Below are 25229 nucleotides of genomic sequence, written 5' to 3' on the forward strand. Positions count from 1 at the left end.
CAAAATGGGGGAGGATGTGGAGGAAAAAGGGAAACCACTTCTCTGCCCAAAGGATGGGGAAATGGTCAGGTTTGCCTTTGGAGCAAGGTTGTAATGATTATGGGCAATGGCTTGGTCTCCCATGACTAGAATTCTGTTGTCAAGAGTGGGAAAGGCAAGAGAGCTGAGGCTGGTGAGATGACCCCCTTTGGGAAGGGCAAGCCTGTCAATGAAGAACCTCGTAAAGGAGGTTATTTAAAAGGCAGCATGGAGCTTATTGCCTGGCACCTGGTCCGCTGTTCCATATGCATTACAATAAAACTGCAGGCTGTTTGTTTAAGCCAGATTTGGGGTGTGGAGTGTTTATTTAGCTAGTGTGTGTGGCCTCAGTTGGGCCTGGTAGGTTTTACTCTAAACCACAGCTTTTCACCCAAGGTAAATGGTCTCTCCTTTATCTGCACAATAATCCTCTTCTCAAATATAAAATGGAATATCTACATTTCTAATCCTGCCCAGAGATAGAGTCAACCCCATCTTTACATTGCTTTACTGTAAAGATGGAGTGCTAAGACAGGATCCATGATAAATCACATGTGCATCTCTGTCAGAGGAGAAAGGTTTATCTCCTCCTTTACAAGATGCATCTTTATTCAAGAACACACCACGTAGGGGAAATGGTACAATCTTTTAAAAGTTTAGTAATAAAGACCTCGAGGGCCAGGAAGAGAAGAGGCTTGGGGGTCAAATAGGTTCCCGATAAAAAGCACTTAAGGAGAAATTCTGTTAAACTCAATATAAACTTTCACCCACACATCAAATTTCTGAATATAATGTGAGATTATATAATTGCATCTAGAAATACCTCCGTAATAAATTGTCCAATAATGTCACAATAGGGTTTCAAGTCCAACCTTTCATTAAAGCTATCCGGTGAGGGGTGAAAGGGGGCATGGAAGTCTTGAATGGAGAGGTACTCGGCTAACTTTGCGCTGGACTTAAAAGTGCTAGGGACTTTTAAAATGATGTTCTTCTGGTCCTTGCACTGTAAGAAGATCTTGAAAGACAAGCCAATCATTGTAGAGAGCTAAGTTAGATATTCTTCACCTAGTCAGAACTCTTCCGGGATTCGGGAAGTCCTTTCAAACAGCTGGCCACTCATCTTTCCTCCTCTCCTCTCCCTTCCGCCAGCCAGACACCAGCTGCAAACTTTTAATCCTGGGACTCATCTCGGGAAACCCACTCCAAGTGCAAATATCAGCATTAGGTCAACCCCAGAGAAAGGCCCCAGACTTCACTTTTTCCTTCCCTCCAGAATGGTAATGACCCTTCCCAGGCTCATTTCTGTTTGTAGTCCTGTCATAGACCATAATGTCTTGCCTGCTTCTTCTCCACCATACTTTGCCTCCAAGAATGCTCTCCAGACAGTCAGAGGAATTAGCTGTAACATGATGTCTCGACAGAAGCTAGCCCTGTTGGACATAACCTATGATTTCCCTGGGGAAATAGCCAGGGGCAGAGAGCATGCTTCTAAGGCCAGCAAGACTAGGAAAGTGGTTAAAAGCAGCAGTTCCCAAAGCAGGGAAATATAATCTGAGCAAGTGCATTAACACTGGACACAAAACCCCAAGCTCATGCACAAAGGTCCCTGACAGATACCTCTTCACTGTCTATCAGAGAACTGCACAGAGATGTGAATGACTGACTTCCCAGCTTCCTCCCTCCCCCTCACCCAGAGGGATTCTCACTGACCTGCTTCCCCAGGAAGAGAGGCCTGAGTAAATCAGTACAAGGGATAGCGATGGAGCAGGTCAGATCTACACAACCACAGAGGAGGAATGGTGCTTCATAGGAACTACAAAGATTACAAAAAGGCCACCTGACCCTCCCCTGTCCTCACACAGTGGGAAGTCTAAACCCTGCTGGAACTCCCACCCTGCTTTGTTCTCCCCCGTCCTTGGAGATCTCTGGACCTTGCTCTCTCACTTGTCTTTCTTACCCTCCCCATTGACCAATAAAGGAGAATTTTCTAAAATCTAGTCCAAATCATTCAAGCTATTTCAACTCAGCAAGCAAGCATTTCCCAAAGGATGGCTGAAGAAACCTCCCCTAAAGGAGTAGATGATAAGGATGAGTTCTGGATATCTGAGGTTTATGTTCCAAAAAAGTATGAGTTCTAGATATCTGAAACTATCTGAAATCTTTTTAAAAATCGAACGGTGAGGGGCAGCTAGGTGGCGCAGTGGATAGAGCACCAGCCCTGAATTCAGGAGGACCCGAGTTCAAATTTGATCTCAGACACTTAACACTTCCTAGCTGTGTGACCCTGGGCAAGTCACTTAACCCCAGCCTCAGGGGGGAAAAAAAAATCAAACAGTGGATAGAGACTGGCCCTAAGTTCAAATCCCACCTCATTTAATACTTCTTAGCTATGTGATCCTGGGCAAGTCACTTAACCCCAATTGCCTCAAAAAAAAATTTTTTATTAGTTTATGGAAAGGCAGACTGGGTTGTGAATAGAGTATAAGCCCAGGAACCAGAAATACATTTAAGTTTTTTCTCTGAAACATGCTGGCTATAGGACCATAAGCAAATCATCTAACATCTCAACACTATAGGCAATTGTCTAAGAGTCTAAGTTATAAAGAAGATGTCAATCTTATTTGGTGGAGGGAGTGTCTTCACCCAGGAGTTCATTATACCAAAGTCAAAGTCCAATCTTTATTTATTGTTAGTTTAGGAACATAAAAATATTATTATAATTCAATTGTATGTTTTGCTTATTTAGACATGTGAAGAGCTTCCCTCTCTCATATCTCCTCTACCCCCCCTCCCAAAAAAAAAAAAAAAAAAAAAAGGGAAATATAGAAGAAACCTTTCTTTTTCTTTTTTTCTAATTTTTCAGTGGATCAGGGGCAAATGTATAAAATAAAATTAAAAGTGCCCAATATGAAAAAAATTTTTCTTAACCTTTTCTCTTTTTCTTTTTTTTCTTTCTTTTACATCTCAAGTTATTTTGAAAGTTTCTGGGGTCAAGGACTATGGCAATGTAACTCTTAGTATCTTCAACAATGTGTAATACAGATTAGTACAGTAAATGTTCAATAAATATTGAATGATAGACAAATTGTTTGGCAGGAGAAGAAATTCAGCTGCAAATATGAAGAATGAAATCTTTTGGTCAAAAGCTATAAGGTTGGGTTCCATATTGCTGCTACCTGCTAGATTAGCAAGAGTAATAACAATAAAGAAAATTTAATAATAAAGTGACAGTCCGTGCCACAAAAGCTAATCTTTAACTAGGAACAATGAAAGCTCTCCTTTTTTTAGAAGTCATCATATTATTAAAAGATTATTTAAAATCATTTTTGGTTGTTTGATTTCATGGGTCCCCAAATGCCTGAGAAATATAACAAATAATAATGTTTTATTTGTTGATTCATTCAGTAAATGTTGACCTACTATGTGCGAGGTGCTGGGCTTGTCAGGGTATTATGATTTCTCAAGAGAAAAAAAAATCAAAATCACAATTCATTTTTGTCTTCCTTGCAGAGTGTTAAAATGTGTAGAAAACATTCCCAGCCTACAACTCAAATTATCATTCTTTCCTTTGTACAAAATGAATTGACCCAGAAAACTAAAAGGGTAAGAGCCCAAATTTGCTGGGCTTATTCTGCAGCCAAAAGTTCATGAAAAACACCGTTGTGTCTCACATAGCAACCACTTGAAACTCATCGTCAAAATACAGTAGTTATTGGGGGAAGGAGCAAAATTTTATATTTTTAAACATAAAGAGAAAACTACAATGTTGTTTTCTTGGAATGCATTCAAGACACACCATTGCCTGTTCCCCATCCCTAGCATATCTGGTTAGCTGGGTGATCTCAATTATCCACATAAATGTGAAAAGAAAGCCAAGATGTTTTTCTTCACCCACTTTTGAAGGCAGGACAAAAATGACCAGAGTTTATCTTCTACATAAAGAAATTTTAGTAAATTTTTAATACTAAGTTAACTTATCAGTTAAATGGCATGGTACATCGGAGGAGTAGAAAAGATAAGGGGAGACAAATAGAAAGGTTAATGGGTCTGTCTTCCATTGGCCATGAACTTCTGAAATTCAACTAGAAGCCTGCAGGGGAGCTAAGAGATATCTCCAACTCAATATGTCCAAAACTGCACTCAATACCTTTACTCCCAAACCTCCCCCTCTTTCAAACTTCCCTATTTTGGTAGAATGTTCCATTATCCATTCTGTTTCCCAAGTTTATAATTTTGGCATTATCCCCATCTCCTCACTCTTCCTTACCTTGCATAGACAACTATTACAAATCTTTGTTTCTCTCTCCATATCTCTTGAATCTGACACTTTCTCACACAGCTATCACTTTATTTCAAGTCCTCATCACCTCCCACATAGATTACTGCAACAGCCTCCTGATTGGTGTCCATCCCTCATCTTTCCCCATTCCAGTCTTTCTTACACACTGCTACCAAAATGACTTTCCTTCATGAAGATCTGGCCATGCAGCTTTTCTACTTAGTCAATTCCAGTGACTTGTCTACAGGATCAAGCACAAACTCCTTTGTTAACTTTTAAAGTTGTATACAACCTGGCCCTATCCTGTCATTATAGCCTCTTTGGAGAATATTTTCCATATTACTGTCTGTGATCTTTCTGGTCTATATGTATGGCATTCATGTCACTTCTCCCTTCTTTCTAATGGCCACCTTCCATGCTTAGAATGCAATCTACCTTCACTTCTGCCTCCTAGAATCCTCCTCTTCCTCCAAGTTTTAACTCATCTCACCTCTGCTATTAATTCTTTTCTGGTTCCTCTACCCATGAATATTTTTCCTCCCAAACTAGCTTGTATTTAACTATTTTGTTTTTATGTATATCTTTACTAATATAGATATAGATATATCTGTCTTCCTTATTGGAATAAGCTCCATGTAAGTAGATAATCAGTTTTTTTTTAATCCTTAGTACAACATCTGGCACATAGTAAGAGCTTAACAAAGGCTTGTTGATTGATGATTAATTAATTCATATGGAGCATACTCAGGTTTGGGATATAGAACTCAGTACCAACCTTTAAAAATATGAGGATAAGCTTTGTGAGGATGGTAATAACATCAAAAGATATTAGATCCAAAACTCATTCTTAACCCACACTGTGAGTATGAAGAAGGGGAGAGAATCAATCACTGTGACCCTGATTTTCATTCCTCTGGGTTATGGAAATAATTCAATTTTTTAATGCAAGAAGAAATTATTGATTCACTTAGATTCTCTTTCTAATCCTAAGGAAATGTTGTGCATGTAGACATGCTAGCTTTCTGAAATTATCTTCTTATCCAAGAAGTTATATTGTTCTACTGACCAAAGAAAATAAGAAAATCTGCTTTAAGAATTAAATAAGAGATGAGTGAGAAGAATGTTTACCTAACACTACTGTCCTGAACATTCTTTTTTCTCTTTGGCCCCTATCTTCCCTTTCTAAAATATAAAAACGGAAGTAAAATAATTAGCTATCAAAAGAAACACAAAACATTAGAGTCATTTCAACTGCAGCTTACCCCGAGCCCTAGGATGTGAAATATTTCAAGGCACATATGAATACTTAGTGTTTTGGGTTTTTTTAAAGAAAGTAATGCTGTCCAAAACCTCAATGGAAAGTTGGCAGAAAAGGGGAAAGGGAAGAGAATCTGAGTCCAAACCAAGAAATTTCTAGGATTCAATTATTCATTCATTCAATAAATCTTTACTGGTCACCTTCATTGAGCCCATCTATGCAGGCTATGTTGTAGATAATACAGGGAATACATTTCATTTTAAGGAGATACATGCTTTCTCCCTTGATGTAGATTCTATCCTGCCTTCTCTCCATGCTTCCCTCCCATCTCAATCCGAGACTACAGATTAGTTCATAGTTGATACATTTGTCTGGAGGAAGTCATTTTACACAGGCACAAATTGGATACACAGCCTGTGGGTGTGTACTCGGAGACCATTGTGTATTTAATATATGCGACCATATAGCTTTCATTGGAATGGTCAATGATCTTGTCATGAAAGGAAGAGTTCAATGACTACAAGGGTGAGTTTAATTATATGTTGTTATTGAATAGCAGTGGTTACTAGAGTACAATTATACATGTAATTTATCAGCAAGATACTTGCATACATAATAAACCAAGAGCAAAACATTAAATTTCAGTGGATGCTAAAAATACAGAACTGGGCCACCACACAAGACCAAATCCAGCTTGCAGAGGGGGAAGGTTCTTTTCTCCCTTTCAAGGATTGCCCATTCCCATTGACCACAACCACGTGGCATGTGGAGGAGGGCATGTCTTCCCAAAACGCCAAATAAATCCCTAATTCTCAGTCATGTGTCCACAATATTCTTCTACAAATAAAGATGGAGAGATTGAAAAAAGGTCACTGCTCCCCAAAGCATTTCAACTCCTGTAGGATTCAAAAATGTCCTCACGTGAATTAGTTTCTTTGTTGTTTCTACATGGTATGAATAAAAGATTTAATAGGCTGGTTATCTGGATTCCCTCCTACCCCCTGCAATATTCTTAGCCTTTCTCTCAAATTTGGGAGAACAAAAAGATCAGACTTTCAATTCACAAGATTGTTGGACTTCTAAAATTTGAGTGACCTGACCTGAGAACCATTGTGAACATGTGCCTTGAAGTAAGCAAACAACCACTGAGTAATAAAGCCTCATCCTTCATAGTCTTCAATATGCAGATCCCCAGCCCAGATCCCAGTTCTGCCAACATAAGCATATGCTGAATGAAGGAAATAACCAGCATCTCCACAGAATTGCAGAAATGTAAAAAAATATGCTTACCAGTGGCTAGCAATGTGACAAAATGTCAGAAGACTGAAAGAAAATAAAAAAGATTTAATAAGGAATGTGTATGTGCATATATATGTACATGTATACATATATATGTTTACAAGTATGTATGTGTATGTACATTCTAAAAAGAGGAAAACATCAATATGGTATAGTGGATAGGTAGATGGATGCAGAGTCAAGAAGATCTCAGAGTAAATAAGTCAGAGAAAGCCTGGAACACTTTAGGGAGACTAGAGAGTTACCTGCAGAACTAAAAAATTAAATGACTTTCAAGAATTCATAAGAATTCAAAGAATTCATGCAGACTATTCGCAAGTCACTTAGCCTCTGAGAGTTAAAGTTGCTGAAAAGGTACTAACCCTTAGTGAAGGGAATTTCCTCATCCTGAAGTTCCCCATAGCAATGAAATCACAAATCCATCTCATATTCCCTCATGAGAGAAAGTCGTGTGTATTATATCCCCCTGAGTCAGGAAACCTGAAATCCTTATTAGTCATTTATTTCTCAGTTTCCTCATCTGCAAAATGGGGATGACATATATATCATCTATACACAGATTCATAGTAAGGAAAATACAGACATTAAAGCATTGTATAGATGTAAACTTTTATTATGACATCCAAAGCCTAATCTTGAGCACTAGTATTCTGAGTGGAAACCAAGGATTCTCACCTCAAAAAAATTTTCACCCCCATGTATCTTAACTTTAAGGCAAAATAGATTATTTTAGTTTACAAAAAAAAAAAACTGTTTGTAAGAAGTTGCTAGTTTTCTAAACTGCCTTGTAGATCCCTAAGGGCACAACCAACCTTCTGGTAAGGTAGGATAGGAATTCATCACTTTTACTTTATGGTGATCTAGCATGATATTATAATAACATAATAATAACAAAAATAACAACAACAATAATAATAAATAGCTAACATTTGCATGGCACTTACTTTATGCTAGGCATTGTGCCAACTGCTTTACAATTATTATATCATTTGATCTTTATCAAAAGCCTTCAAGGTAGGTGTTATTATTACTCCCATTTTAGAGATGAGGAGACTGAGGTTAAACAACTTGCTGGGATGACACAACTGGCAAGTGTCTGAAGCTAGATTTAAAATCAGGTCTTTTTTGATTCCAGATCTGATGCTGTATACACTGCATGACCCAGCTACTCCCAATACTTCATTCAAATTAATTGATACAATCATGGGAAAGTCTTGTGGGCACAGCCATCCTAGAAAAAAATCATCATTCCAAAGTTCCAAGTACTAAGAAGGATGAGGAAATTTAGTAAAAAGAAAATAAATGGACAAGAATAAAGAATTTCTTTGCCCTTTTATTGTTGTGACACTTTATGCCTACATAGTGCATTTGGGCTTTTTCATTGCTGGAGAGGGAAAAAGCACAACTAGTTAGAAATTCATGCATAATTATATTAGATTAAGGTAAATAATATTATTTGATTACTTCCAGGGACCTTCAAATGCATGCATTACTTCCATTGATACAGATTGCACCCCATCCATGCTACTGAATCTCATAGACCTCTTATTCAACATCAGTGTCTCACAATTTTGTGTTTTGATTAAGATCTTCCCAAGTACAAAAGGTAAACTGAGGTGGTAGAGGCAGGACTAGGTTTTGTCATTTGTTATTATCAAGAATCACTTATAAAAACAAATGAGAATGGTTCATATTTAAATGTTAATGGTACTAGAATGTATTCTGGTGGGGCAGAGCATAATCGCATAGCAAATACTGCAGGCAATATTTTTATGACAAAGACTTTATTTCTGCTTTTCCTCTACCCCTGATTTAAATATATACATGTATGTGTGTATGCATGTATCAAGATTCAAGTATTTCAATATAAATCCTGTATTCAAAATACTTTTCCTGATTTCAAGCTGATTGCATATTTCAAGTCAATGTTGCAGCAGTGATTCTGTTCTGAATCAAAAACAAGGAATCCTCAGCCCAACCCCCTCTATCTCTTTTTCTCTCTTTCCAAACCTCCATTCCCCACTTCCTAAAAGCCAAAAGAAGTCTAATGCTCCAGCTGCCTTTAGGTGCTCAGTGACAAAAAGCTGAAAGGGAAACCCCTATTCTTTCCCTTTTTACCATCTCCCCAAGGTTTCAGGAGGAGGTAGAGGTACATCACTAGTTAACACCAATCACAAAGCATGGGGAATCAGAGGACACACCATTCCATTTAGATTTAAGTGTGTAATTGTTTGAGTACATCTCACCCTCAGTACAATAATGTCCTCCTTGGCTGACAGAGATTTAAGGCCCTATGAAAAGGTGGAATGTTATCAATCACATGGATGATTATGATGGGGTTTAAGTGGATGAAACCAAGAAACAGGTCCTCTCTCAGGCCAGACACTATAACAGAGCCTTATAATAGCAGAAAGGAGAAAGGCAATTCTATTTCAGTCAGGACAAGGGTTCACAGTGGCAGTCATTCCTAACTCTCTCTGTCTCTCTCTGTCTCTCTCTGTCTCTCTCTGTCTCTCTCTGTCTCTCTCTCTCTGTCTCTCTCTCTCGGTCGTCTCTCCTCTCTCTCTCTCTCTCTCTCTTTCTCTCTCTTTCTCTCTCTTGTCTCTGTTTCTTTGTCTGTGTGTGTGTGTCTCTGTCTCTCTGTGTCTCTGTCTCTCTCTCTGTCTCTTTGTCTCCTCTTGGTCTCATCTGTGTTCTCTGTCTCTGTCTCTCTATTTTGCGCCTATCTCTCTCTCTCTCTCTCTCTCTCTCTCTCTCTGTCTCTCTATGTGTCTCTATCTCTGTTTCTCTCTGTGTCTCTCTCTGTCTCTATCTCTCACACATACATGCAATCATATACAAACTGCACACATGCACATATTAATACAGAGAAGTCAGACAGGAGAGTGACCATTTTGATATAGAGTATTTGCCTCCGGAGGGGCAGGAAGAGAAAATATCTGACCCCAACCTGTCCTTAAATAACAGTCTGTAAAAAAAGAAAAGAAACTCAACCCCCTCTCAGCACTCCAACTCTATCTATGAAACTTGCTCAGCACAAACATCCTAAAAAAGAATAACTCTAGAAAGTCCTCTTTCTTCCCAGTGGGGGGGGGGGGGGAATCTTAAAGTAAAAGGAGGATACGCTGGTCAGAAGTCATTTATTATTAAACTGATAGATGTCCCTGGGTACAGATGTTGGAAGCCAGATGTTCCCCACCCCGAGTGTTAGCTGTCTTCAATTCTAGACAGTAGCAGGTGGCTGAAGACATAAGAAACTGAGGACAATAATAGAAATATGTATATATATATATATATATATATATATATATTATATATACATATGCATATATATTATTTCAGCATAGTAGTTTGTTCTTCATTTGCCTTTTGATCTAAAATATGCCTTCCTCAGTATAAACCCAGAGAGACTCTGAAAAATAAGCTAGCTTCAAAAAAAAAATACAAACAAAAAGAAACTTCACACACACACATACAACCCAAGATCACAACCATAACAAAACAAAAATAAAATAATCTCTCCGTTCGATCTCTTTGCATGTCAGACCTTTTGCCTAACAAATCACAATAAGGCAGAACGATATAAAATTCACCCATCAAGCCCAAACACATGCCTGTGATGACTATGGCAAGGGATTGTGAATTTCATTAAATATGTTAAAGGGGAAAAAAATCAGCTTTGAAAAATAGTAATCCTGTCTTTCAACAAAAATATTATAGGAAGCTATGAATTTGGTAGATCTGAATAGGATGTTGGTACATGTTTTACTAAGGTAATATAATGGCACACTATTATTAGATCACATTAATCATTACTGTGCCAAAGGCACTGACAGCCCCACTGAAAAGGATTGAAAGGGTTGGTAATGGATATAAATTACCCATTGTGTGATAAAAGGATTTTTACTAAGAAGGTAAGAATAAAACAGCAAATTTCTAATATAACTGTTGTGTAAAACCCAAAATAAAAGTAATCCACAGTCAGTAATAGCCACAAAATCAGAAAGTAAGCACTTCTGAAACAAGATAAAGTTACAATAAAAAATTGTATACAGGGCAATATAAAATTAATTTCTTTGTGCATAATTCTGCTATCAATTTAAATGGTTTATGTGATGACCTCTAAGGAATATGGTCAGGAGAGGTAGATTTAGCTAATTAGAATGGAATATGAGCTTATGGGGATGTCACAGATAGGCCTCAATAGAGACCACAAAAAAAAAAAATGCACACACACATAATAAGAAAAAATCAAACCTATGAATTCTGCTTTAATTTTTTTTTAAAGTTTCTATCTACTTGTACACTAAAAACTACCATCAATTACAAAAACCCCTCCCAGGGTCTTATTTGTATACTACATGCTGATTCCTTCTGAAAATGATTTTCTCTAACTTGGACTGAATCATAGGATCAGTGTGATCTGAACTCTGACGGTGGGTGTGTCTTTGCATGGGACACCCGACTTCCTTGTGTATATGCCTTGGTTTTAGGGTGAGCCCACCCTTGGTGGTTTAGCCCTGTTTGCAGCATCAGGTCAAAGTTCCATGCTGTGCATACGGACGAGAGAATGATTGCAGGCATGTCAACCAAGATAGAAGTCAAAAACTCCTTGATAAGTGCACCAATCTATTAATAGCTTCAAATACTCAGGAGCCTGATAATAAAATCACTGAGAGCAGTTTGCTCTAAGTGCAATTACTATATCCCTCCACTGCTTGATCATTCAGCTTCCCCGGCTGCCCCCCACCAAGATCCCATGACTCACAATTTAATACAGAGACCTCTGAATAAAAAAGTCCCCTAAAAATATCTTTCCCCCCTACAACCCTACTGTCCACCACCACCCAAGCCACTCACTGGTCATAAACTTAGCTTGAAGTGACAGTCTAAGTTCATGCTGTGATAAAGGGGCTTTTATCCAAGCAAGGGATTCCAATCTCCTTCTGTCTCTTCCCAAAAGTGGTAGTTTGGTTTTTCCACACAGACCCATAAACAGATAGCATTTTAATATACCATGAATTAAATGTTTCTTACCAGATTATCCTTAAAGCAATGGACCTCGCTCTTGATTGAGGGAATTTCTTAAAGATGTGGGGTAGAGACTGATGGTCAGGAACTGTAAAAATAAGACCTGTGAGAAATTTAAAATGTCAAACAGATGTGCTTCAACAAGACATGTAAGCTAAGATTAATTCAGGCTAAGTCTGATTTTGTGATGGGCAGGCTTTATAACAGACAATTCTAGGAATATTAAAATCCTCTATATTCTCACATTCAATAACATAGATCACACAGCACACACACATACATACACTACTAAAGAAGGGAAATATAGACAGTTTTGACTTCCCCGTAAATGGACCATTCTGCAGACCTCTATCTAAAGTGATTGTTACATAATGCAAATTAGCCCCTACTAATCTACTTTAATTAATTTATATAACAAAGGCATACACACAATAATACATTTATATATCATGAAATACACCAAAATGCAGACATACTGTACCAGATAATAAACAGAATTATGAAATTTAAAGTTAATGATAAAATATGCACAGTACTATAAAGTTAACATTGGTGTGGAATAGCCCCTTCCCCACCCACTGTACTCAGCCTTTATCACTGGTGGTTGGTTGAACAACTTTTAAATGAAATTATTGAAAGATGCTTTAGAAAAGAGAGATTCTCTTTTCCTTGTATATATGATGATAGCAAGCAATATTATCGTCAAATAATCTTTCAGAATTCTTGAGGTAAAAAGTGAATTTGTGTAATGTGAATTTATGTAAAGTAAAAACTGTCTTTAATCTGTTTTGGAAAAAACCCTGAAAACTACTTTCTCACCCTTTCCTCTTAACTAGGCAGTAAGGGAGCAAAGAGAGGGATTTCCCTCTCCCCACCCCCCCCATGATTCTTTCATCTAAGAAACTTGTTTGAAATGGAGATGAGAAATTTGGGAAGCCTAGTAGCTTTTATTCAAGGAAAATCTGAAGCCTCAGTACCATTACCATCCCCTTAGCTGCCGGATCCTGGCTTTGGCTTTGGAAATGCTCAAGCAAACTCACCTAAAGGAAATTCTTTCCAAAGATAGTATGACCAACATAGGTCAATGCTTTTCAGCATCTTTGGAGATCACAAGCCAGGAATGGGTAAATGCCCATATAACCAGGTTACTATCTCACATATCAAAATCTTCCCTCCCAAACCAAGGGCAAAGAGGCATCAACCAATTACATTTTTAATTTTTTTATTCCATTTTATAACTGAAATAAGTCCTGCGTAGATGATCTCATCTAATAAAGCACACTTAGATGAGATAAGGGCCTGAAGCAAAAGCTGAGATACTTGTCTGTGGTGATTTCAGAGCCATTTACTTTAGTAAGCAAGAAGAAAAAGAAAAAAAAGGGAAAGGGGAAAAAACCACGACCCTAGCTAGATCAAGGTGGTTAACTCCAACCCAGGCTCCTGACCAAAGCATCTGAGAATCTCATTTGTTCATGCATTATTACAGAAGGGGTTTTTATAAAGTTCTTACTTGCCAGATTACATTTCACTGAGTTTGAGTTGTAAATTCTGGTGATAGAATTAGGGTTCAGGGAGGGCTATGAGATTCGACATCTGACAAAGATGCATTGCTGAATGGAATATTTTATCAACACCCTCCTAAGAAGTTTCTGCATTAGACTATTGCTTGCAACATTAAGTCCAATTCCAAATTTTATCTCTGGCAAGCAAAAGGTGTTTGCCAATTGTGTACCCAAATTTTTCCTTAAAGTATCACATAGATGTTGGCTATTTGTAAACAAATTTCTGAGCTTTTATCAGGAGAAAGAACAACAAAAAATATAATTTAGCGTTTCAATAATCCTGAAATATAGAAGTAAATGATGGATCTGTGTTCTCTCTTCTCCTTTCTTCTCTTCCTCTCTCTCTCTTTGCTTCTCTCTATTTCTCTGTCTCTCTTTCCCTCCATATGTCTCTTTCTCCCTCCCTTTCTCTCTCTCCTTCTCTCTCTGCAGTTAGAAATTAAATCATTACCTTTTACCTCATTCAAAAGCAAGACATAGAGAACCAAAAATTTAATGGTATCATGATATTATATCATTTCCAAAACAAGAGGCTAGCATTTAACCAAAAAGGACTAGAATGCCACACAGACTTGGAAATTATTTTCTGACTTTGCTCTTACAAGACTATTGGTATGGGGTGGGGGGATGAGAGGGTTTCAGATTTTTTTACATACACGCTCATGACTTGCAAAATTGTAGGAATATTCTCCAGGGGCTTTTCGCTGCAATGCTTTATAAATTCTGATGACAGTGAGAACACAGTGAGACTTCATCTCTTAAAGTCCTGCACTGATTTGTTTGGGTCTCCAGTCATTGATCAGAATGTCAATGTCTCTCACACTCTACTTTCTAGTTCTTGACAGTCCCTGAGTCCCTCCTGTTTTATACCTTACCTGATTTAAGGCCCCTGGCACCTGACCTTGAAAATAAATTGGGGGAATTAGGAACTACACCCCTTAACTGTTCCTTAGTTGATTTAGGGGAGTTACTAAAAGATATCTGACCTGACCTACCTGAGCTAATATTATTTCAAAGCACAGGATGGAAGAACAGCAGTAAAACAGACATTTTGAGGTATAAGCTAGAACTTACAGGGCAGCAAATTCATTTAGTTCCATCAGTATCTTCTGGAACTAGTCTAAATAGGACTAGGCTAGTGATGTCTAATGTTGTTACAGTCACCACAGATCTAGGAAAGGTGACTTGATCAAACAACTGAACTGATGCTCCCTGGTGGTTTTTTTTTTTTTAAACGCCCATCAGTACAGTAATTCTGTCTTCTTCAATGAAAGAAACAGCTCTTTTGGTGCAAGTATGTAACTCCTACTTAAAGAGAACAGGCTCAGAAAAGCAGGCCTAAAATAGCTCTCTGATATAAGAACTCAGAGAATATAAGCAAAACACATGACAGGCTCCATTCTGTCCTTGACGTCCTCAGCCCTAGAGCACCCAGCTGAAGAAAGCTCAAGCTTCTCCCCAGCAGAGTTCTGGAAACCAGAGCAGGGGCTGCTACATAGAATCATAGATTTAAGACTAGAAAGGTTCTTGTCACCATGTGGTCCAACCATCTCATTTTGCAGATGAGGAAACTGAGGCCCAAAGAGATTAAGTTCCTTATCTTAGGCTGTAGATTCAATCCCATTATATATAAATGCAGAAGCTATGCCCTTTTCTATATTGCAGTGGCTCTCCTTCAGTCCAGAACAGAAAGATCTATCCTACCCAGAGAGAAAATGGTGTGTGTCTGTGTGTGTTATGCATACATGTCCCACACAATGTAAATCACACAATGATTCACAAAATGAAGAATCAGAATCACAGAATGTTAGATCTGAGGGGGGGAAATTAGGGACTATTTAATCCAAAAATGAAAATTGTCTGAACTTATGTCTCTAGTAAGTGACAGAGAAGCCCTCTTGGAAGGCAGTCTCATCACAGTGGAGGGGCTTATGAAGCAGTGAAAGTAGGGTTACCCAAGATGGACAGGTCATAGTGGAGAGTTCTAACAAAAGGTCATCCTGGAGAAGGAAATGGCAAACCACTGCAGGATTTCTGCCAAGAAAATGTCATGGACAGTACTGCCTGGCGTGCTGTTATCCACTGGGTTATATACTCGGACACAACAGAACAACAACAAAGTGACAGAGTCAGAAACTGAATCCAGAACTATCTCCTTAGGTCTATGTTCAGGCAGAGTAAATATCTCCCTCCATCATGGGACCCTTTCCATAAGAGGACTTAAGTGTACCAAGAAGTTATCCTTCTAAAAAAGAAAAAAAAAAATCTTTCCCCTACTAAACACTTATATTGTACCTCAAAGGACACGTGTATTAGGTTCATTCTTTTGAGCTAATCTACCCTGTTAAAATGCAAATTATCCCAGAAAGGGCAACACAGAGAATAATTGTTAGTCATTAACACATTAGTATGAATGAGTTTATCAGATCAATTTGTTGTGTGAAAATTGGTTAGGAACTGGCCTTTTAGTGGAAGGAGAGGAAAGAATTGGTCATTTTGAGTGAAAGAACATTGGCTAAGGAGGACAGGTATGAACAGCCAGTAAGCAGGATGATGGGACTAAGACCTAGAAGATAGAGAGGACCACAAGTAAGGCAGAAGAATTTGATGCAGGAGAATACTATAGAAACCAAGGATACAGGATGATTAATAATACAGAACAGAATTCACAAACCTAAGGGAAAGAGTATTCCAAGCAAAATACCTATTCCGAGAGCTAAGAGAAGAGGATCCTGGGATTGTAGGTTTAGAAGGGACCATGGAGATCATCTAATTCAATTCCCTCATTTTACAAAGGATGAAACTGAGGACTACAGAATGATAGGTAAGTGGTTCTGAAGTTAACAAATCAATGCTGGTTACAATTCCAGGTTACTGGATAAGAAAATACAACCTGAGTTCAATAGCAACCCATTCAAAGCCAGAACACAGAAGAGGGAAGGAAAAATGTGGGTGAGTGAGGATAAGGAAGGGATGAGGACATAAAGTAGTGATTCATCTCAAACAACCCCTCAAAACACACACACACACACACACACACACACACACACACACACACACACACACTTTCTCCCTCTCCCTCTCTCTGCTCTCTCTGTCTCTCTGTCTCTCTCTCTGTCTCTCTCTGTCTCTCTGTCTCTCTCTCTGTCTCTCTCTCTCTGTCTCTCTCTGTCTCTCTCTGTCTCTCTCTGTCTCTGTCTCTCTCTGTCTCTCTCTGTCTCTCTCTGTCTGTCTCTCTGTCTCTCTGTCTCTCTCTCTCTCTCTCTCTCTCTCTCTCTCTCTCTCTCTCTCTCTCTCTCTCTCTCTCTCTCTCTCTCTCTCTCTCTCCCTCTTCTCTTCTCTTTCTGTCTCTTTCTCAGTGAAAGTCACCCACAGCCCTGGCTTTGAACACACTACAGAGGAAAAAAGCCATTACCAACAGAGAAAATTGTGCTTGCATATCTATGCCTGAAAGTAAGACTACTCCTCTTCTACCTAAAATATTCCTCACAGATAGGCCTTCAAGGCCATTTTTTAAAAACTGAGATGTCCATGGTAATTTTCTGGCAATAATCAAAATTAGGATCATAGATTTAGAACTGAGAGAGATGTTCACGAGCAACCCAGCTTTTACAGAGGAGAAAACCATGACAAAAAGAAATGAAGTGACTTGTCCAAAGTCACAGACAGTAAGTAGTAATGTCAGGATTTGAACATAGATCCTCTGACTCTGGATCCATCTCTTCCTCTTAGATCTAAAAGTCAGAAATCCTGACAACTGGGTTCTTTTCACTATCCCACATTAGGGATTTTGTTTGTCCTTGAAGAAAAAGAGATATCCAATCTAGCAAAGAGAAAAAAAAATGAATCTGCACCAAAGTGTGACTGGGTTTAAAAAACATAGACATGTAAGTTTTCTAAAGGGAAAAATCAACTTAGGAGAGCTTTGAACAAGACAGACAAGAAATGCCAATGAAATGGAATTGGGTTTTCTGTGCAGTTGAATAAAAGTAACAGAACACAATCCTGTGTACAGCCTTAGAATAAAAGAATTTTGGAATTGCTACATGGGTTTAGTAACACAGAGAGACCTACTTCAGAAGGACCACATCCTGCTCCCCTGATTATTGGATTATTTGGTTTCTTAAGAGTTCTTTCTTGAGGGAATGTATCCAAAACTCTATCAGAAATCCTGTACATTATAACATTTGGAAAGAAGGTACCTGGGTTGTTTTGGGAGCTAGTTTTAAGAGAATGACATTGGTCCACTACCCACTTGTTTCTTGCTTTTATAACCTTTTAAAGGATAGAGAAGATATAGAGACTGTCTCTGACATAGAAGAGAGTCTATGCACTTCAATCCAACAAACATTTATCAAGAACCTACTATATACAAGGAAAGCACCATGCAAAGTGCTAGTGACAAAGACAAAAAAGAAAACCAATTCCTAATCTAAAAGAGCTGGAAAATGAGAAGTATAAAAGTATGCAGACATGGATAAGTAAATATAAGATGCTTAGAAAGTAACACAAAGTAAAGATAGCTAGCACTAATGAGGGGAGCAGCAGGAAAGAATTGAAAGAGATGGCACCTGAGTTGTGTTTTCAAAGAAACTAGAAATTCTAAGAAGGCTGAGGTGAGGCAGGAATTCCAGACATGGAGGATAATGGGATCCTAGCTCTAGAATTGGAGGGGACCTCAGAGGCCCTCTATTCCAAAGTGTCACTTTACAGATGAGGAAATCAAGGTCTATGGGAATGAAATAACTTGCTAAGATCACATGATCATGGGACGGATGCACTTGACTCCTGATCCAGTATCCTTTTTTCAATTAACAATTTGTACAGGGGCATGAAGGTATAGACAAGGAAAACGATGCACAGTAATACCAGATGTGATACTTAAAAACTCATGGCTGTGCATACCTGCTAGCCATCTATCAGAGCAGACCTTTGGAACATCTATCATTCTGCTGATATGCCGTCCTATGGAGATGCATATACTATGTACTTCTAAGGATGCTTTTCATCTTTCTAACTTCTAGTTGAAAAGTACACTGAGTTCCTTAGGAGTGAAAACAGTACCAGAGACCAAGGGACCAAATGCTCCTTCTCACCTGCAACTGCCAATTGCTTGAGTATCAGCAACATCTCCCTCATTCCCCATGTGAAAAAGACTGCCACAGTGTCCAATCTGGGAACAAAAATCTTCAATTCCCAGCTGAAGTCTGAACCAGGATGATTGCTGTCCAGGACTAAGCTGGAATTTGGCCTTTGCCCCTGTGTCTTTGGGAAAATCAGCACTTTGATCTTAAGTTATTCTCTATCTGGTTTCCAACGGAAGATCAGGAAGGGAGGCAAGTAACTCAGGAATTGGTTCAATGTACAATGCCAATCTGGTTCCATGCTCTCCCATGACTCATAACAGAGCATTTTCAGATGCAGCTGAAATGTTATAATATAAAAAGAGTTCAGCTGCCCAGACATGTTTCCAAAGGAAGCCTCTTCTTTCATTTTAAAACAAAGGTAACTTTGATGGAGGAGTTACTTGATACCTGTTCGATCTAAAGGCTTTCAGGATACACAGGGATCAGACTCTTCTAGCAATATGAAACCCTGTTATCAGACCAGACACTGTGAATGTAAAGGAGAAAAAGGCAGGCTTCCTCTCCATGCATTCCTCCAGCACCCTCAATGCATATATATTTTTTACAAGCTATAGGATAAAAAAGCCAGGATGCTCAGAGCCAATCAAATTATGCTACTGTCTCTTTAATAAACAAATCCATGTGCACATTAACAGTGTTGAAAATTCAATTTAAACTCTTTGTCTGTTGCTGCTTACTCTAAAGATGGTCTTTCTTAAACAACAGAGCACCAAGGAGTCGTTAGGGCTCTCTCTTCATTACTTCAAAAAACCAATCATTAGACACCAGAGTATATACGTAATTAGAAAATCACTTCCTTTGCAATCCAAGCTAAGTAGTTTACATACTGTAATTACAGGGACAAAATCAATTTTTAATCATTTCACTGATTGGGCTCATCAGCTCTGTGGGAACATTGTAACCTGCTTGTTGTGCAAAAGCAACATCTGGGCTAAAACAATTACCCTTTGTTTGCTACAATATTCCTTAAATCTTTTTGCTTGCATAAAAAAAATGAAAACATGAAGACAAGATATTTGGATGTCTTTTTGTCCTTGATCAACATATAGCCGAAAGTGCTACTCACGAGGGGAGTTTAATGTGCCTCAGAATTTACAGTTTAACAGTACACTTCCAAGGAATGTATTTTTTTTCCCAGTGAGATAAAAGTATCTGATTGTTTTAAAGATCCATTCAGCTGGCTAATTGTTCCATAGCTAACACATGGTATTCAAACAACCCACACATTACAAAAGCTCATCTGGATAATAATGGGCAACTATTATTGCCATGGTTTACACTTTTCTAATACAAATGAATGGATTTTATCAAAAATTTAAAAAAAAACTAAAAAGCTGAGTATGTGTGAAAAATAGATGGTATGAATTGGCAAGCCGAGGCTAAGCATTTTGTTCTCTTAATAGGAAATGACCTCATTTACACTGGAGTAATAATTAGTATTGCTTCACTGACAGTTAAGAAAAAAAAGTTTCACAGTATAATAAGGCAGCATCTCCTTTGTTAAGAGATCTACATTGATTATTAACCCTTGCCAAGGTTCTGCAAGTCTCACTCTCCATTCCAGAGGGCTAATGTTTTCTGGAAAGATAAAAATAGCTCTTAAGAAAACATCATATCCCTTTCCCCCACGACCCCCATGGTAGAAGTTTCCCCTCCAAGCCCCTAAGGGCCAATGTGAAATACTTGGGTTTGCTTTTCAGAAGCTCACTGAAACCCCCGATCTACCCAGCTGTCACCCAAAATAACCAATTCCCCAGCTCGTCTCTAGTGGCCCTCTTCAGGTGTGTCCTTTTGAAGTTTACTAGCTTTTATCATTGTTTCCAAGTTCTCCAGCCTACAATTAATTTATAGTCAAAACAGACCCATGAAGGGGAACTGGAGAAAAGGAAACTGAGGGGATAACGGAGATATTCTTGCCGCTGAAATGTTCCAGATTGACAGCAAAGAAAGGAGACAAGAGACAGGAGACCTCTATGTATTTTTTTTAAATACAGCAAATGCAACAATCAGACTACACACAATTACACACACACACACACAGAAACTAACATATTCTTTCTAAACTAACAAATTCTTTCTTATCAAACTATTCACACTCATTGGAAATAAAAGTAAGTGGAGATTATAAACCCTATTTCCAGCTAAGGGTTTTAGGAAAGCCTATTATTTCATATGCTGCCGTAATTCTGAATGATAGTCTCCAGGTTCATCCATTTTGATGATATTTAAGACATTTTGGTTCCTATTTGTTATATAATCATTGACAATTCTTACTATTTTCCAACCTATAGTAAGGAGAAGTATAAGAAGTCCTCATTAAGACTATTTTCTTGAAAATTGTTTAAAAAAAAAACTATGCACTTTTCTCATGTAGTTTCATGATGCAAACTTGCAAATTATAATCTGAATTTATACTATAAAAGGCACAAATTAGGTAATAATAAGAAGAATGATATTGAAAGGCAGCACAGTCAGGAAAATCTAAATTCTTACCACTGACACATTATTTCTGTGGGACTCTGGGAAAGTCACTTAAGTTCTCTATACTCCCAGGCCATTCTCTAAAACTGAAGGTAGAGGTGTTGATTAGCCTTAGTTGAGGAAATTTACAAGTATAGTTATTGATGATGATGATGATACACTGCACAGATGAGTGGGGATTTTGTTTTCAAGGGCCATTCAGTGGTTATGACCATTTGCTTCAGAAACTCCCTTCCCAATGAGCTGCTTCATCTTTTAATGACCAAAGTTTTTGAATGAGTATCTACACTAGCCCCTCATCTTAGGGCCATTGAAACCATCATGTTTCCTTGTGAACAGACCCAGGAAAAATTTTCTGACTATAATTTTTCATAGACTTTAACTCAGAGATCATTCTCTTCCCCAATAAAAAGATGAGGGAAGTAAGTCTTGGAAGAAGTTAGGTACATTTCTAATAGATCTTTGGACAATTCAGCTTCTTTCCCCAGCCCCAAATGTCGTCCAGGCACATGATTGTTGATCTTGCACTGTTTTGCCATATATAACAACACCATGTTTTGAAAGGTTGGAAAATCTTGCAAAATATTTAGCTCCACAGTGTATAGCCTAAGTGAATGAATATAAAAAAAAAAAGTGCAAGATTAAGAAAAGTTTTTTTTTTTCCTGAGGAAACTTAAATATATCGAAAGAATCACTTTTTTGCAAAGAAACACTTGATATGTTTCACAAATACTTGTTAAAAAAAAGTTATCTATCAGGATTGTCAAGGGGATGAAATGGATAAAGTATAAGAAATAATTTTGAAAAGTATAAAATGTACCCTCTTTACTTTCTACATTGCAGGTTAAACCTTATTGGAACAATCACTAAAGGAGGTTCTTGTGTATAAGATAATATCAAATAATGTAATTTTTGTAACAAATAGTGTTTGAAATAACAGAGGCAGCTGTGGATACCTTAGTGGATAGAGGGCTAGATTGGAAAGAGGAAGACATTAGTTTGACTCTTGCCTTTGATATTTAACCAGTGACCTCAGAAAAGTAACCTAATCTTTATGTATCTCTCTAGAACATACTAACTGAATTGGGTTGCTATCTACCTAAGTAGAGGAAGTTCCCTTTCTAGGAGCTCCCCAAATGTGATATAATCACAATTACTTTGCTTATTTTCATATTTCTTGGGACTATACAATCTTCATTTTGGACTAAGACATCTTTTACACATTGGAAGATTTGCATTAGAACATCATTTTTTTCTAGTAGGATCTATTCCTGGGAAGTCAAGGTATAGAAGAAATTCACTTTCATGAAAATCATAGGTGATATTATTATTATTGCTCCTTTATCAGATGGAAAACTGACTCTATTTAAATGAATCCCAAATTATCTCAGCACATCTTACTTGCTGACTCTTTCACTCTCCCTTCCTCAAAGCTCCAAATTCCAAATCCATATAGTTACTTTGGTAATATCATCGAGGTTTGGCTTTATTGATAAAAATCTCTTTTTTTTTCCTTAAAGAAGTGATCTGGGTTGAGAGTGGGAGGACATCAACTTTTCTAGATATGGAGTGTACTTGAACAAGATAGGAGATTGAGGTTCCCATTCATTCCTTTCCAGGCCCTAAAAGCCAAAAGCCAAAGGATACATACAGAAGTTGAATTCTGGGTAGTCAGAGTTGCACCAAAAGTTTCTTTTATCCAAAGAAACCAAGAAAAACTTAAGGCAACTTTAAAGAGTTGTTGCATTTTGTTTTTTTTATTCAAGGCTCCAGATTCAAAAGGCATAAAAATAAAGAACTATCTGAGTCATAGACAACTTTCTTAAAAGTATGTTTCTCAAACCACAGAACAATTTAATCAGTCTCAGTTATTATTCAATATTCAACCAACAAATAACTGTTGACAAAAGATTGTTACCTGGACTACTGTTCTGAATGCTTTGTCTTTCTCCACTCCAATTCATTCTCCACTTAATTACCAAGGTGATTTTTCTAAAAAGTATAGGTCATCTCCCTCTTCCCTGCTTCCCCCTCCCTAAGGCACTTCAGTTGCTCCCTATTACCTCCAAAAGAAAAATATAATATAAATTCCCCTGTTTGGTACTATAAAGCTATTTATAACCATACCTCTTTCTACCTTTCCAGCCTTCTTACTCTTCATCTCCTTCTAAGCAACCATACTTGTAACTTCTCAAACATGACATTCCATCTCCTATCTCTGTGCCTTTGCCCTGGCTATTAACTACACTAGGAATTCTCCACCTCCTCGTTATTGCCTTGGTTTCTCTCCTTTCCTTTGAGACCATTTAAATTCCTCCTTTGGCCAGACCTTCCCTCTTCCCCAACAAATAATAACATCCTAGTCATATTATTTTCATATATTATGTAGCTATCTTGTATGTACCTACATATTTGCATATTTTCACCCCGCAGAATGCATGGTTCTTGAGATCTGGAACTGTTTTTCCCCTTTCTTTGTATCTCCAAAATTTAGTACAATTGCTAGTAAACAATAAGTAGTAAATAATGTTGACTAAGACATTGTATTTTTCATATAGTAGGATAGAGATGAATAAGGCAATCTCTGGGGGTGGGGTATGTGTGTGGCTTTATGTGATAGGCTTTAGATTTAGGAATTCGGTAAACTGTTAGCACTATTGTCTTTCTACCCAGGTTACTTATGCCTTCTAAGTCCAATTCTTAACATGCAACAAGAAAATTGGATTTATACACATATATTGTGTCTAGGTTATACTGTAACACATGTAATATGTATGGGATTGCCTGTCATGTAGGGGAGGGAGTAAGTAGCAGGAGAGAGGGGTAAATTTGGAAAAATGAATACAAGGGATAATGTTATAAAAAATTACTCATGCATATGTACTGTCAGAAAAAATTTTATAATTATAAAATTAATAAAAAAATAGATTTAGGAATTCCAGGGTTTAGAACCTACCTACCTCAGACATTTTGCAGCTATGTGACCATAGGCAAGTCATTCTACTTCCCTAAAAAATCAGATTTCTCATCTGCAAAATGAAGATGATAACAGGGTGTTTTAAAGATCAAATTAAATAAATTAAATGCAAAAATTAAAGTTCTGGACAAATCTTAGCTATTATCATGGAAACATCAACCTTACATGAAACCCATATTTCTACTTTTCTCATGATAAAAACTGAGATGAATGCTCTACAAACAAACTAACCAACAAAGCTGTTAAGGTCATGGTCTAGAGATATAAACTCTGAGCTAAGTTCAAAGATTCAAGAGAAATATGATCATACCAGGGACAATTTTTTTAAAAAATATGAAATAAAGACTATTTATTTCAATACTAGGAAAAGCTGTTAATATCATTGGTGCAGATCCTTTCTTCAGCAATGCATATCAGAGTCTATGTCCAAGCAGATACTTTGATGGCCAAAACACAACTTTAATTGATGGCCAGCCCTAAAGTGACAAACAAGCTTTACTAGTCTCAGTAAGGCTGATTCTTGGTTAAAGAAAAGTTTCTGTTGATATATTACCAGGCAGGTACTTGAGCATTCTCAGCTTGGTAGACCCTTTTCTGGGTTAGAGTCTTTGAAAACCCAAGATGGCTGGCCTCCAGATAATGAAAAAGTAAAAGAAGAGAATGTTAATGTAGAAAAAAAGGAATATTGTTGCTTACTTTTCTGACCCAATTACACAGAATAGTATACAACTATTTCTGCCCTAGTAAGTAATACCATCCCCTGTTTGAATAGATGCTTAATTTCCCTAAGGCTAGAGTGTTGAATCTTTCAGAATATCATATTTTTGACTAGAAATGTCACCTGCAAAACATATTTGTAGATAATAACAATAGAAACATTTATAAATTTTTCCATTGAGCTGTCCCCAAAAAAAGAATTATTGAAAGAAAGAAAACATATTGGTCAAAGTTCTTCAATATGATCATAGAGATGAGCTCCTACCCACTTCATCTCCAACCATGCTAAGAAAAAGACCAGATATTCCCCCCATCATGTAATAATAAATATATCAAATCCCATTCACCTACAAAGGACAGGGCTATTTAATCTCTCACCTTTCAAATCAGTAATTCCATCAAGTAGATGGAAATTGTCAATATTAAAGGTGTTATAAGAAAACAAGCATTCTAAGACTTC

General features: G+C 37.5%; 1 protein-coding gene across 14 annotated transcripts in view; it reads right to left on the minus strand.

Moving 5' to 3' along the window:
* Positions 1 to 25229, minus strand: part of ZNF536 (zinc finger protein 536) — a 578037-nt gene that overhangs the window by 491910 nt on the left and 60898 nt on the right. For 9 of the 14 annotated variants that reach the window (XM_074293256.1, XM_074293260.1, XM_074293254.1 and 6 more), the window contains one exon: positions 11892 to 11988. The gene's annotated coding sequence lies outside the window, so the exon portion shown is untranslated. The remainder of the gene's footprint in view (positions 1 to 11891; positions 11989 to 25229) is intronic. The other 5 variants (XM_074293266.1, XM_074293261.1, XM_074293267.1 and 2 more) reach the window with 1 other exon arrangement.

Source organism: Sminthopsis crassicaudata, chromosome 2, assembly GCF_048593235.1.
Source record: "Sminthopsis crassicaudata isolate SCR6 chromosome 2, ASM4859323v1, whole genome shotgun sequence".
NCBI classification, from domain to species: Eukaryota; Metazoa; Chordata; class Mammalia; order Dasyuromorphia; family Dasyuridae; genus Sminthopsis; species Sminthopsis crassicaudata.